Here is an 11,029-nt window from a genome sequence, read left to right as displayed (position 1 = left end):
TGTTTCCAGTCACACATATATAAAGACAAACACTACATTTCACACATCACAAAAATGGACAAAAGAGATGCAGCCTCATAAAAAATAATTTAGTGTGTACAAAAAAAAAAAAAATCCTCTCTTTAGGTCAAATTCTGGGACTCATATATAGAAGGCTAATATAGAAGTTCTTGACTTTCTTCCTCTGGTCCTTCACATACCCTGAGAGACTCTATTTTGTTTTTAATTTCTACCTTTTGAGGTTCCAACTAGCCTAATTCTTCCTGGAGGATAAATAACTTAGAATCAGCCTCCTTTTCAATTCTGAAATTTTTAAAAAAAATGCTTTTTTGAAAGGATGAAAGCCTAGCTTCTCTTTCCCTCTTAAAGTTTTCTAAATCGGTTAAATGAGTCCTACTCAAAGTTTTTGACCCTGCCTTATTGAAGGACATTTTAAGTAGCTGATTTTATCTTTTCAAATGAACTCCTTTGCAGTCAGCGATTTTAGCGATCAGATTTTTGTCAGTGATTGCCACTGTTCACCAAAAAATTTGCAAGCATCCAAACCATATTGCAAAGTCATTTGACTGCAATCCCTTTTGGGGCCCAGGGGTAATTTAACTGGGGAAGAAACCGGGGAAGAAGATTCAAGCATGATTAGGTTGGATAGGGAGAGGGCCTCAAGACTTGAGAGATTTATCTGGAGCAAGAAGAAAGAGAAAGTTAGCAAGAGGAATAGGCAAGTGAAGTGGGGACCTCTCATCTCTCAAGTTGATATAATGGGGTTAGATAAAAATGGCAGGCTCCTGATTCCAGGCTCTAGGAAGATCCAATATAAGGATAAATGGTTATGAGCTTCCTTCCACTACTGGGATCTTTTCCTCACCATCCAGACTCTGGACACATCTCCCTTCTAAAGTTAATTATCTTTAATGCTCACTGGCATTAACACGAGGAACCCTAGTCCAGAGTTTCCATTTCTCTCTACTTCTCAAAACAGACACAGGGATTATCCACAGGCCTGGTCACTCCAAGTCCTAAAGACTTGCTCTGTAATAATCAAGTTGTAAATTCATAATTTGGGAACGGGATTATTTATGGGAGTGTGTCAAAGAAATATCTTTGGATGATATCTAGGAAGAAAAGAGACAGACAGAAACAGAGACAAAGACAGAAAGTCAGAGATAGAGAGACAAAGAATGCATTTATTAAGCATTTAATATGTGCCAGGCACTGGGCTAAGCATGAACAATAGAAACACATGTTTTTTTAAATGACTTTTTTTATTCTTGAGCTTACATTCTAATGGGAGAAGAGGGGAGCATGAGGAACGGAGCTGGAGCAAAGTGAGCATGGTATGGTTACCATGGCCTGGGTATTTCATGAAATACTTTAATATATTTAACATGTATGAGACTATCTGCCATCTAGGGGAGGGGATGGAGGGAAGGAGGGAAAAAGTTGAAACAGAAGGTTTTGTAAGGGTCAATGTTGAAAAATTACCCACGAATATGTTTTGTATATAAAAAGGTATTAAAGAAAGAAAGAAAGAAAGAAATGGTAATCTGAGACAAGAACTCACCAGTCATAAGGGAGGGGCCCAGGGCGGAGCAAAGGAGATGATGGGGCCATAGCTGCAGAAGTGAGAAAGGAGTGGAGCAGGAGTTGTCAGCATTGTTCCCACAGCTGGACATTGTGGAGTTCAGTCTCCCTGTGCCCATACCCTCTCTTCATGGGAGGGAGAGACAGGAATCATTGGGAGCATAAAACTAGAGTTAAAAGGGAGACCATCTAATCCAAACACCTCATTTTATACTTGAAGGGACTGAGTTCTGGGGAGATTAATTGATTTGCCCAAAGTCAGATAGAAAGGGTAATGCAAAGACTAGTTGCTGAGATCCCAGTCTTGAGAGCATGTTAATGTGGTGGACTTGCTGCTACAAGTTAATGATTATGTGCAGTGGAGGTGTCTGGCTCTCCTTGTCAGAGAATGCACAAGTCTTTTTTTGTTTCCTACTAGCATAATATGGCAAAAGAAAAAGCCTTTTGGCTAGCTGCTAAGCTAGAATTAAGCATCTATACAAAAAGCCCCAAGGGACACTAATGTATTGTTGGTGGAGTTATGAACTGATTCAATCATTCTGGAGAGCAATTTGGAACTATGCTCAAAGAACTATTAAACTGTGCATACCCTTAATTCCAGCAGTGTTTCTACTGGGCTTATATCCTAAAGAGATTATAAAAAATGGAAAAGGACTCACATGTGCAAAAATGCTTATAGCAGCTCTATTTGTGGTAGCAAAGAACTGGAAAATAAGTGGGATCCCATCGATTAGAGAATGGTTGAATAAGTTATGGTATACAAATGTAATGGAATATTATTACTCTATATAAGAAATGATGGGCAGGCTGATTTAGAAAGGCCTAGAAAGTCTTTTATGACCTGATGCTGAGGGAAAGTGAGCAGAACCACAAGAACATTGTATATAGTAATAGCAAAATTGTGTGATAATCAACTGTGATAGACTTAGCTCTTCTCAGCAATACAGTGATCCAAGATAATTCCAACAAACTTTGGGTGGAAAATGTCATCCAGATCCAGAGAGAGAACTCTGGAGACCTAATGCAGGTCGAAGAATACTATTTTCATCTTTTTTTCTTCTGTTTTTTTTTCTTTCTTGTGATTTTTCCCTTTTGTTCTGATTTTTCTGTCTCAACATGCCTCATGTGGAAATATGTAAAAAAATGAATGTACTGTATAACCTAATAAATAAAAAATTAATGTTAAAATGTTTTTAAAATGAATGTTTTATATGTTATTGGAAAAAGCAAAATTAAATTAAATTTTAAAAAAATTCAAAGGAGAATACTTGATGCAAAAGTGTATGATTTCATGGGTGTGTGTATGTGAGCCAAGGCACCACTATGTAGAATCATTCTCAATCTATTTGCCCAGTTCTAAACCTCTCTGCTGAGATCCAGTCTGCTTATTGTAGATCTTGAACTGGATTTTCCTTTTCTTTCTTTCCTTCCTTCCTTCCCTTTCTTTCTGGTTTGCTGGGTTTTTTTTCCCCTGAGGCAATTGAGATTAAGTGACTTGCCTAGAGTCACACAGCTAGGAAGTGTTAAGTATCTGAGACTAGATTTGAACTCAGGTCCTCCTGATCTATACAGTACACAACTTAGCTGCCCCTAGATTTTCCATAGAGTAGACATCTTAAACTCAACATGTCCAAAATCGAATTCATTGTTTTTTCTCCACAAAACCTTCCCTTTTTCCTAATTTCCTTATGACAGAAGGCACCACTATCCCCTCAGTCATCCAGGCTCCCAATCCACGTGTCATTCTCAACTCCTTACTTTCTAGTATCTTTCCAGCTACTTCTCCTACATCTAATTGGTTATCAAGGCCTGTTATTTCTGCCTCCATAACATCCCTCCTATTTGCCCCATTGCTTCCCCTGATCTTGACCTTGCACTTCTAGCCATAACCATTACAAAAGCTTTCTGCTTGGTCTAACTGCCTCAACTTTCTCTCTAATTCAGTCTATCCTCCAAAGATCAAATTACCTTTCTAAAGCACAAGCCTGACCATGTCATCCACCTATTCAATCAACTCCAGTGGTTTCCCCTTGCCTCTAGGACCAATTATAAAATCTTTCATTTAGCTTTCAAAGTGCTCTACAACTTGACCTTTCCTACTTTTTCAGGCTTCTTACACTTCTCCCACCCTCATACTCTTCAATCCAATGTTACAGCCTCCTTGTGATCTCTTGAATGAGCACTCTGTCTACTAGGTGTTTTCACTGGTTCTTCCTCATGCTTGGAACCTCTTCACTGCTGCCTCCTGGCTTCTTCCATGGCTTTCTTCAAATCTCAACTAAAGTCCCCCCTTCTACAAAAAACAAAAACAAACAAAAAAACAAACAAACAAACAAAAAAAAATAAAAACTTTCCTAGTCTTCCTTAGTATTAGTGTCTTTCTTCTGAGATCACCCCCAATGTATTATGTATGTATCTTATTTGTACATAGTTATTTGCATATTGTTTTCCCTATTAGACTATGAAATCTTTGAAAGCAGGGACTGGGGGGGGTTGGGGTTTTCTGGAAGTTTGGGGTTTTCTTGGACAATTTGTTTTTTTTTTTTTTCCTTTTCTTATTATTCCCTGTGTTTATCACAATGCCTGGTACAAAGTAAGTATTTAATAAATGTTTATTGCCCGAGTGCCATAGTTCATCAGCCCTTCAACTGGTATGATTTCCTTCCCCCCATTATAATCAATTACTATTAATTCATCAAACAGATTAAATTTGTTTTTAGAAAAGGATAATAAGTTGGCACAAAAAATTCCCTCACAAGTCTGTCACACTTTCCCACCAATACATACAAAGTCCAGGGAAGAGCTGTCTCAAGTTTAATTAATAAAGGTGTGCCACATTTTCTAATTGCTAGAAGTCCCTTTTACATCCTCGCTTTTATAGGTACTCAAGAAATTTCCCTTAGGTGTGGTACAGCTTTCTATTGAATACCTTGTAGAGTCCTCAATATACGCAATTTTCCTGATGCACAAGCTGCTAACAGTCACTGTTGTCCAGGAGATGAGAAGTCCAAATCCTCTGACCCTCTGGTTTGTCTCTCTGCTGAAAATGTCTGAATACTCCAATCAGCTGCCAAAGTGATTGTCTCTCCAGCTCTCTCTACTTAATAAACTCCTGGAGCTCTCTATTACCTCAATAATCAAATATAAAATGCTATTTGGCATTTAAAGCACTTTACAACTTGGCTATTTCCTACCTTTGCCTTTTTCTTTTTTATATTTGATTTGCTTTAATCAGCCAATATCTACCTTCTCATTCTCCCATACTTCACCCCCAACTGAGATCACAAGAAAAGCAAAACCCATTACAATTATGTACAGTCAGTGGAAAGAAATTCCACATTAGTTATACCCTAAAAGATATTTGTCTCATTCTGCTTCTGAGTCCTTGCAGGTAAGTAGCATATTTCATCATTAATGTTCTGGAATTCTGATTAGTCATTATGCTGACTAGAGTTGAGCGCTATAATATTCCAACACATTGGTTATTGACAATAGACAGTTTTTATAGTGAAAGAGAAGAACAGATTTCAAACCCTGAGGAGACTAAAAGCATATCATCTCCAGATGAAGCCCCAAAGAGTGATATAAATAGGTTGCCATCACACAAGACTCTCCTAAAAGAAATTAAAAAGGATTTTAAAAGAGAGCTAGAAGAAAAATGGGGAAAGGAAATGAGAATTTTGCAAGAAGGTTTGGACAAGGCATATAACTCATTAAAAGATAGATTTGATAAAATGGAAAAAGAAAACAACTCCCAGAAAAACAGAATTTGTGAAACAGAAAAAGAAAATAACTCCTTAAAAAACAGAATCTGTGAAATGAGAAAAGAAAATAGCTTTTTAAGTTATCAAAATGTGCATACCCTTTGATCTAGCAGTGCTACTACTGGGCTTATATCCCAAAGAAATATTAAAAAAGGGAAAGGGACCTGTATGTGCCAAAATGTTTGTGGCAGCCCTTTTCATAGTGGCTAGAAACTGGAAAATGAATGGATGCCCATCAATTGGAGAATGATTGGGTAAATTGTGGTATATGAATGTTATGGAATATTATTGTTCTGTAAGAAATGACCAGCAGGATGAATACAGAGAGTCTTGGAGAGACTTACATCAACTGATGCTGAGTGAAACGAGCAGAATTAGGGGATCATTATACACTTCAACAATGATACTGTACGAGGATGTATTCTGATGGAAGTGGAAATCTTCAACATAGAGAAGAGCTAATCCAATTCCAATTGATCAATGATGGACAAAATCAGCTATATCCAGAAAAGGAACACTGGGAAATGAGTGTAAACTGTGAGCATTGTTTTTTTGTTTTGTTTTGTTTTGTTTTTCTTCCCAGATTATTTTTACCTTGCGAATACAATCCTTCCTTTGCAACAACAACAACAACAACAAAATTCGGTTCTGCACATATATATTGTACCTAGGATATACTATAAGATATTTAATATGTATGGGAATGCCTGCCATCTAGGGGAGGGGGTGGAGGGAAGGAGGGGAAAAATTCGGAACAGAAGGGAGTACAAGGGATAATGTTGTAAAAAAAAAATTTACCTATGCATATGTACTGTCAAAGAAAATGTTATAATTATAAAAATTAATTTTTAAAAATTACAAAAAAAGAAAATAGCTTTTTAAAAACAAAATTTGTAAAATGGAAAAAAATTCCATAGAACAAAACAATTCATTTAAAAATTGAATTGGACAGATACAAAAAGAAGTTTTTAAAAAAGTAAATGAAGAAAATAATTCACTAAAATTCAGAACTGAACAAATGGAAATGAATAACTCAATGAGACAACAAGAATCAGTCAAGCAAAACCAAAAAAAAATGAAAAAATAGAAAAAATGTAAAATACCTAATTGGGAAAACAACTGACTTGGAAAATAGATCTAGGAGAGACAATCTAAGGATTATTGAACTCCCTGAAAACTATGATAAAAAAAGAGCTTAGACACTATTTTTCAGTAAATCATCAAAGATAACTGCCTGGATATCATAGAATCAGAAGGTAAATTAACCATTGAAAGAATTCACTGAACACCTCCTGAAAAAGACCCCAAAAATGAAATATACTGTCTACGCTAACTTTTTTTGTCATCATGTTCAAATAGTCCAATGATTCTTTAATTTTTTTTCTCCTTGATCATAAAAAAGAGAAAAGGACCTATGTGCACAGAAATATTTTTTATAGTCCTTTTTGTAATGGTGAGAAAATGTAAACTGAGTGGATAGTGACTGAATAAGTTATGGTATAGGAATGGTATGGAATAGTATTGTTCTATAAGAAACGACCAGCAGGATGTTTTCAGAGAGGCCTGGAGAGACTTACATGAACTGATGCAAAGTGAAGTGAGTAGAACTGGGAGATCATTGTACACAACAACAAGATTATATGATGATCAATTCTGATGGATGCAGTTCTTTTCAACAGTGAAGTGATTCAAGCCCGTTCCAATGGTCTTGTGATGAAAAGAACCATCTGCATCCAGAGAGAGGATTGTGGGGACTGAATATGGATCACAACATAATATTTTCACCTTTTTAAATTGTTGTTTGCTTGCATTTTGCTTTCTTTCTCATTTTTTTTTCCTTTTTGATCTGATTTTTCTTGTGTACCATGGTAATTGTGGAAATATGTATAGAAGAATCACACGCATTTAATATATATAGGATTACTTGCCATCTAGGAAAGGGGATAGGGAAAGGGAGGGAAAAAATTGGAACACAAGGTTTTGCAAGGGTGAATGTTGAAAATTATTTATGCAAATGTTTTGAAAATAAACAGCTTTAATAAAAAATAATTTTCCCTCAATTTATTTTTCAAGTCAGTTGTTTTTGCTAAATTTTACATTTTCTTTTATTTTTCAACCGTTTGACTTTATTTTAATAATTCTTATTGTTTCGTGAAGTCATTGGCTTCGATTTTGTCCATCCTTATTTTTCAGGGATTTCATTACTTAGGTGAGGTATTGCATCTCTTTTGCCAAGTTATTAATTTCCTTTCCTAATCTTTCTTCCATAACTCTCATTTCTTTTCCAATGTTTTCCTTTAGTATTTTTCTTTCAAGAAATCCTGAAATGTCCCTTCTAATTCCTAAGATTATTGAATTCAAAGAGAGTCCAATTAGCCAAAGCCCAGAAGTAGTCTTGTAATAATTTGATGATCTTTAGAAAAGCATGAACAGAGAGGAGAAGAGAAATATACTTAGAGGGTCAGAGAAAGGGAAAGAAAGTTGGAGAAAATTATTTCAAATAATCAGGAAGCCCAAGAAGACAGCTATACAAACAAGATGTGTATGGAGGGGTAGGGGAAGTGGCAGGAGGAAGCAGCTTGAACTGCTTGAACGTTTGACTCTCACTCTCATCTGACTTGGACAAAAGATGGAAGAGTATACACACATACACACACACACACACAGAGTAGGGTACAGAAATACATTTCATTCTACAGGGAAATAGAAGCTAAAGGGAAGAATCAGGGGGAGAGACCAGAGGGAAGAGAAAATGAGGGATTAATCTTAAGTAAAATAAATTCTAAGCATTTATGGCTCTTTTTGACCTAGCAAAGAATGGAAATCTGAGATATTATTCATAAATTGGGGAATAGGTGAATAAGAAAACTTGGGAACTCTGATCAATACAATTATCAGTCATAATTATCTGGTTGAAACATGCTGCCCATCTCCTGGCAGAGAGGTGATAGGCTCAGAGTACAGATAGAGATGATTTTAAAAAAAATTATCAACTTGATTCTCCACAATCAATCAAGTAATCAGTGAATTTTAAAAGCATTGTATTAAATGCTGGGAATTCAAGATAATGCCATCTACCTCTCCAAGTCTTCTTTTATATTATTCTCTATGATTTCTTAATTCTAGACAAACTAGCCTATTTCTATCTGTTCTCCATGCTTGACATTCCATCCTTTGCTAGGGGACTGTTTTGACATTGATGGGTCCTTATGGCCAGAATGTATTTCCTCTTCACCTTTGTCCCTTAAAATCCCTGATTTCATTTAAGATTCAGCTTAGATGCCACCTCCTACCTGAAGCATTTCCTGTTCCCCCAGTTATGATTGTTTTCTATCTCCAGTTTGTATGATGTCATATATAAGGTGTAATTACTGAACAATTCTACAGATATCGAATTATTCACGTTCTTTCTAGCAGAGAGGTTCTTAACCTAGGGTCCAAACCATGGATAGATTTCAAGGGGTTGGTGAATTTGGATGGGGAATAAGTTACACCTTTGTGTTTACTAATCTCTAACTGAAAACTCTCATTTCCTTTAATTATGAAAGTGATATAGTAGATAGAATCCTAGGTCTGCAGTCAGAAGATCTAGGTTTAAAACCAGCCTCAATTATGAACTGCATGACCCAGGGCAAGTCTAGCCTCAGTTTCCTTAATTGTAAAATGGAGATAATAATAGCACCTCTTGTTAGTTGTTCTTTGTTCTTGAGGGAGGAGATGTTATGACATGCAAGTGAATTGGATTTAAGTGAGGGAGGGCTGGACAAGATCACCTGCCTCACTTTCCCCTCCAGAACCACCTGGGTATAGTGACCAGATATAGATTAGGACAACTGGAGATGGTGCTGGATGAAATGGGAAACCATGGCCTTTTTAAGCTAAGGTCTTCAACAGGACTCGGTTTATTTGGGGCTGATTGACCCAGATTGAATGCTAATAAGCAATCATTTCAGCTTTGACCAGAAACCCTGGGGGTCTTCCCTTCCCAGATTCACTTAGTTTTTGTTTTTTTGGATTAGGTGAAAGGATATTCTTTCCCTCAATTGCTACCTAGCCTTAATAATTGAATAGCACCTTTATCTCCTATGATTGTTGCGATCAAGTGAAATATTTTTCTCCTTAATAGTATTTTATTTTTTCAAATACATATACAGTTTTCAACATTTGTTTTTGTAAGACTTGTACCAAATTTTTCTCCTTCCCTCTCTTACCTGCTCCATCCCCAAGACAGCAAGCAATTTGATATGAGTAATGCTTTTAAACATATTTCCACATTTGTCATGTTATGCGAGGAAAATCAGAACCAAAAAGGGGGAAAAAAACACAAAAAAAGTAAAAACAATGATAAAAAGATGAAAATTTTATGCTTCGATCCACATTCAATCTCCATAGTTTTTTCTTAGAATTGCAAGTGGATTTTTCCATCACAAGTGTATGGAATTGTCTTGAATTGTTAAGAAGAGCCATGGCCATCATAGTTGATCATCACATAATCTTGTTATTGTGCACAATGATCTCTTGGTTCTGCTCACTTCACTCAACATCAGTTCATGTAAGTCTCTCCAGGCTTTTCTGAAATCAGCCTACTAAATGAGATATTTGTCAAGAGACTGGCACTGAAATCAGCTTGAAGACAGAAACTTTCCTTATTTTGGTCCTTGGATCTCCAACACCCAGCACAGTGCTTTGCATGTAGTAAGGCTTTAGTAACTGTCCAATTTAATGGAATGGAGTTTTAAGCTTCTTTTTCCTTGGTTCCCGCATATATTCCCAGCTGAGTAGGTCCACGGGAAGTACTGGTTCAATGGAGTTCAATGGAAGCTATTTGGGCTGCAACCCAGACATGGCTAGGTACTAAATTCCTGGGAAATCCTGGGTCTGGGCCAGTGCCCTGATCCCGACATGTTCTGGTTGGCTTCCTCATGGCCAGACAATGTGGGAAATTTGGCATGATTCAGCAACCTGGTAAAGGTTACCTGGGGATGCTCGGTCACAAACCAGTCACATGATTTCATCCCCTTGGGAACAGACAGGACCATGAAGGAAGGAGCCACCGCAGTAGCAGTTCTAAGCCCCCAGCGGATCTAGAGACGGGACTAGTGTCTGGACAGGGTGTGGTTCTAGCGCTTTCCCAGGTGTGCTCTTCCTCATTGTCCGCAAATGGCGAGCTTGGCCCACTTTAACCCGACACTTCTTGCTCACCTGCCCCTCCCCGCTAGATGCCCAGGTGGGCTAGAAGCCCACTCTCAAGGTACACTCAGAGAAGCCAGATAAAGGCAGTCAGTTGGTCTCTGGTCCAAGGGCTGACAGCGGCTTTCCAGGGACTAGAAAAAACTGAGGAGGAGGAAACACAAATAATCTCAGACACCGACAGGGGCTGCGATAGGAAGCGGCGCATCACGTTGGGATGGCAAGCAGCGGGGCTAGGAAGAAGATGCAGAGTTGGCGATGGGGAGAGTGGGCAATAGTAATACTAATAGATAGTATTTAGGAGGCATTTTCGTGAAAAGTTTTTATAAATATGACCTCGATGCCCTTGAGAAGCAGGTGCTTTTATTATTCCTTATTTTAAGTAAGTTGAAACTGAGGCAAAACAGAAATTAAGTGACCCGCCTGAGGTCATACAACTAATAAAGAAGTTTGAACCTGAACTGGAGCTCAGATTTTCTTTAGTCCAGGTTAAG

This window comes from Sminthopsis crassicaudata, chromosome 2 (genome assembly GCF_048593235.1).
Source record: "Sminthopsis crassicaudata isolate SCR6 chromosome 2, ASM4859323v1, whole genome shotgun sequence".
NCBI classification, from domain to species: domain Eukaryota; kingdom Metazoa; phylum Chordata; class Mammalia; order Dasyuromorphia; family Dasyuridae; genus Sminthopsis; species Sminthopsis crassicaudata.
Note: the sequence above shows the minus strand (reverse complement) of the source record.